Source organism: Protopterus annectens, chromosome 17.part0 (assembly GCF_019279795.1).
Source record: "Protopterus annectens isolate FY-2018-M chromosome 17.part0, PAN1.0, whole genome shotgun sequence".
Classification (NCBI taxonomy): Eukaryota; Metazoa; Chordata; order Ceratodontiformes; family Protopteridae; genus Protopterus; species Protopterus annectens.
Window position 1 is genome coordinate 353,937,559 of NC_056751.1, and position 4,813 is coordinate 353,942,371.

Here is a 4,813-nt window from a genome sequence, read left to right on the forward strand (position 1 = left end):
ATACCAGAGAGAGAAAGGGATAGGGGAATTGCAAGTAAAAGACCTGCTCAAGGATAGCGAAATCCCAAGTAAAAGACCTGCTCTGGTGCAGTTTTTAGTTGAATCTAGAATATAGACTGCTGTTAAAAAATAAATAATTAGTAGGACTTATAAAATACTGCATGATAAGTATAGAAATCAGTCAGTGGAGATGAGAAAAGATTGGGAATAGAGACTGGATAAAGCAATTCAGTAAGAAATAATAGGAGGACATATGTATGCCACCCAAGCAGGGTTGCCAGATGTCCCTATTTGAGCGGGACTGTCCCGAGATCAGCTACCCAATCCCGAGTCCTGCACTGCCTCTTAAAATCCCGACGAAAACAGCCCACTGTTCCACATCGAACAAAAGAGGCTCTGCTTTTCGATTTTTGATTGGCTCATATACCGGCATACAAGGCAATCATAAATAGCAAAGCAGAACCACTTCTGTTCAATGCAAAACAATGGGCTGTTCCGCATTGAACAGAAGAGGCTGTGCTGTGCGATTTTTTATTGGCTCATATGCCGGCGTATGAGCCAGTCCAAATTGTACAGCAGAGCCTCTTATGTTCAATGCAGAAAGACTTGGTTTATTTTATTTATTTATTTTAATTCTTCACTTAGCGTGGAGGATCTTTTGTCCCTACCTCTCCTTTCATGAATTTGGCAACCTTGCTCCCAAGTATGCAACAAAGTCTAGAAGATTGGGGATTTTTACTTGGAAGCCACCCGGTGGTATAAACCTTGGGTTGAGATGATTGTCACTGTCGAAGTGATACCCAGACCCCATGTGCAAAATGGGAAAAGGGGTTGAGGATGGATGGATGGACTTGGAAGTGTTTGCATAGGCATTTTTATACCCCAAGCAGACTATGAAGAATTTTTCCTCAGGTAGATGGCAAATATTGGAGGTGTGATAGGAAAGAAAGTGGCAACTGGCAGCATGTGTTTTGGGGGTGTAATGAGTTGTCAGATTTGAAATATTCCATGTAGAACTCCGATAAAAATATTAGGTGAGCAAATGGGAGTAACTAAGGATTTTTTCTTTTTTTGAGCTGGGATGTAAGATGTAATTTGCCAAAAGATAGTAAGGTCTTGCTAAGTTTAATTCTGGTGGCTGCCAAAAAGCAATTACTAGAAAACAGAAATCAGTCTTAGCCAACTGTATTTGAAGTACTGAATATTGTGACAGAGATAAAAGAACTGGAAGTGGGATCTTTGTAAAAGAGAAGGAGCAACTGACTTCCAATACTGATCCCTTTCACTTACTTCTTTTTTCTATCATTCTGCTTCCCTTAAACCAGTTCTTTCCTAATACCACTTGCCCTGTCACCTAACCTACCTGTAGAGGTAGCCTCAGTGCTCATTTGCCATATCACCTGAGGTTTTTAGTTTATCCATACTACTTTATAAAACATGCATGAAGTGCTTAGTTTGACTGCTTTTCTTGTTTTTTTTTAGTCTTCATAATGAAAATCTGAATTAGAAAAAATTTCTTAATTTATTATTAATAGTATCCTACCTTGACTGAGCTGTGTCTGGCAACTATATATTATTTTAATCGTGTTTAGTTGCCATATGACTGCAGTATTTACTGAATGCTGTATTTTAGACACAATTTTTTTCTCCCCAGGCATGTGAAGTATATAGACCTGCTCAGGTGAACTTACCTTGTTAAGAAACATTCATCCATTTTCTAAACCATTTGCTCTGGTGAAGATCACAGTGTTAGCAAGCTGAGCAGGATAGAACAGACTTCTTTGTCCCCAGCAAAAAAGCTCCAGCTCATGTTGTTGGTTTCTGTACAGTTGATTGAGGTGAAATTACTTGGGTGTAAGTAGCATGCAGAAAAAAATGAAATGTATAACACTGAATGCTGTTTTCCATAGGATATCATTGCCAGAGTGATTTCTGAGTGTGCACTGGGAATGATTCACTTGTTTTAGGAGATTTCTCCCTTTGAATTGATGTGACCTTGGAGTTGGTATGTGTGTTTTGTGTGTGTGTGTGTGTGTGTGTGTGTGTGTGTGTGTGTGTGTGTGTGTGTGTGTGTGTGTGTGGTGTGTGTCTATTTATATATATATATATATATATATATATATATGTATAGGTTTACCCTTAAAATGTTGTGCAATTGCACGGCTATGAAGCATTCGAACAACAGATGTTCAAATACTTCATATGTGGGCAGGTTAAATGAGCGAATGGTATATTTGTGAATGGACTGTGCATTCTCAAATGTAAAGTTCGCTCATGTAAAGGGATTGCGGAACAGTGCGGTTAGGGAAATACATCCCTTTCCCCACTGTAGTGTGATATCGGAGTTGGAATAATAAGTTGGGGGGGGGGTGCTGGGGGCTTGCCCCCCCCCCGCATACACGGGAGATTAGGTGTAGGGATTAGGGAGTTGCGGTAAGGGTGGCATTGTTGTTAATGCCGTAAAATGTCGCTGTCGACATTTTCGGCATTAACGGCTGTTTTTCGACATTAGGGCCATTCGTTTAGGTGCAGTTTCAGTACAACACTTCGCTGTTTATAAATTTCGAGATATTGATAGTAAACCTATATATATATATATATTTGATGATTTCATGTGGAGTTTTGCCCCCCCACACACACACACACATCAAGGGATGCAAGGGAGCTTATTCTCCTGCAAAAAATCAGCTAGAGATGATTTTTTCATCCTCTTGTATTTTGGGCTTTTTTTTTTAATTCTTTTGGATCGTCATCTCTCAGGAAGTCAACATTTCATCATGGAACCCATCTTTTGAGATCCATGTGCATTTCCAAGCAAACTACATAAACCAGAATAAAATAACTGATTTAACTCTACTGAACTTATATAAGATCTTAGAGCATCTTCCATGTGGCTTCTTATATGTGTATATATATATATATATATATGTATGTATGTATATATATATATATATATATATATATATATATATATATATATATATATATATATATATATATATATATATATATATATATATATATATATATATATATATATATATATATATATGGTTCCCCTTAACAAGATCGAATTCCAATAAACTCGAAATTCATAACCCCGAAGCCAGAATCTCGAGTTTACAGAAACTCGAAAATGTGAAGGGGAAATAAAAAAAAATAAAAACACCTTTCTAATGTTTTTGCAGGGGAGCTTTGCACCCTGCATCCCCCACACCCCCCTACTTAAATATTCCTACTCCGAGATCGCACTACAGCGAAGGAAAGGGAAATGTCCCATTCCGTGCTATATGCATAAGCGCAAAATGGAAGATTTCCCAGTCCTCCACTATAGTACGGTCACGAAGCTCTTAGATGACAGCTGCAAGGGTGCAGGGGGACCTAGCCCCTTGCAAAAAGGTAACTGAACTCTTCTTTTTCTAACCCTAATCTTTCCATTCACAATTTCGAGTGAATGGAAGTTCGATATTCTGGTCTTGAGCTTATGCATTTCGGGCTTCCATTCATTTGATCTTGTGAAGGGGAACTATATATATATATATATATATATATATATATATATATATATATGTATATATTTGCCTTTAATTTCTCTTATGCTGTTTATCATGCTGTTTGTACTCATTTATGTAATGTATTATTATCACAGCTGTTAGTGATTTGTATGTTTTTATTTTGAAAAGTGGTGGTGCTGCGGTAGCGTTGTCACCTCACAGTAAGACGTTGTCCTGTTCGATTCTCAGCTAAAGCGTCTTCTGTGTGGAGACATGCGTGAATGGGCATACCTTCGTTAAAGGTTGTGCGTCAGAGCTGGCAACTCGGCACGTAAAAATCTACTGCCAATCATTAGCGGACCGGAGTTCCGCTGTGGTGACCCTTAACCAGGAAAAGCCGAAAGACACAACAACAACTAGAGCACTATTAACTTAAAGCGATAACACTAGACAACCTTTTACTATAAGATGGTTTGTTACATTATTCCATATTTGTTCTTGGTAACAAATGTGTATATATATATATATATATATATATATATATATATATATATATATATATATATATATATATATCATTCATTAGCCAAAAATTGCCCATTGGGATATAATATCTCTTTTATGATGGCAGAGTTTAACAAATGTCAGCTTGCAGTATTCATTACAAAGACTACTTACATTGTAATAGATCTGTGAAGATCAGAGACAGATGCTGGTAAAGTATGAACATATCAGAAAAGTAGTAACAGAATGGTAGACCAGAATCAGTAAAGTAGCAGTCAGTATACAAGCCAATAGAAAGCAGCTGGTAAAGGTCCAGGAATCTGAAACTGGATTTAGGCAGACAGAGAATTAAGGGAAAATGGTATGGGTAGAGCAGTGTGAGGGACAGTTGGGAAGATTTGATGTTTCCAGTACTGGTTTTCATTACTTCATTATTTGTTTTATATAAATTAATTACTTTTGCTTTTGAGCATATTCAGTTATAAATATTTCTGCTTGCAAAGCCAAAAATAAAATTAAGCAGGAAGTGAAGGTCTGCTTTTAGTAATTCATAATGGGCTGATTTCCAAGAAAGTAATATTTTTAGAGTATTTTTGCCATGGAATTGATTTGCTTAGTTGTTTTACTGTGTGCAGAGCACATGGCTTGTTACACACTTGAATAACAAAAATGTGAACTATGAACACAGAATTAGACTGACACTGTGCCTTCCAGTATTTATATATCTGACAAAAGGCTTCTGTTGACTTAATTCTCTTCAGTCAGTAATTATTTTTTGCGCTCTTTACATGAGGATGCCCAAGCTTGTGATAGAG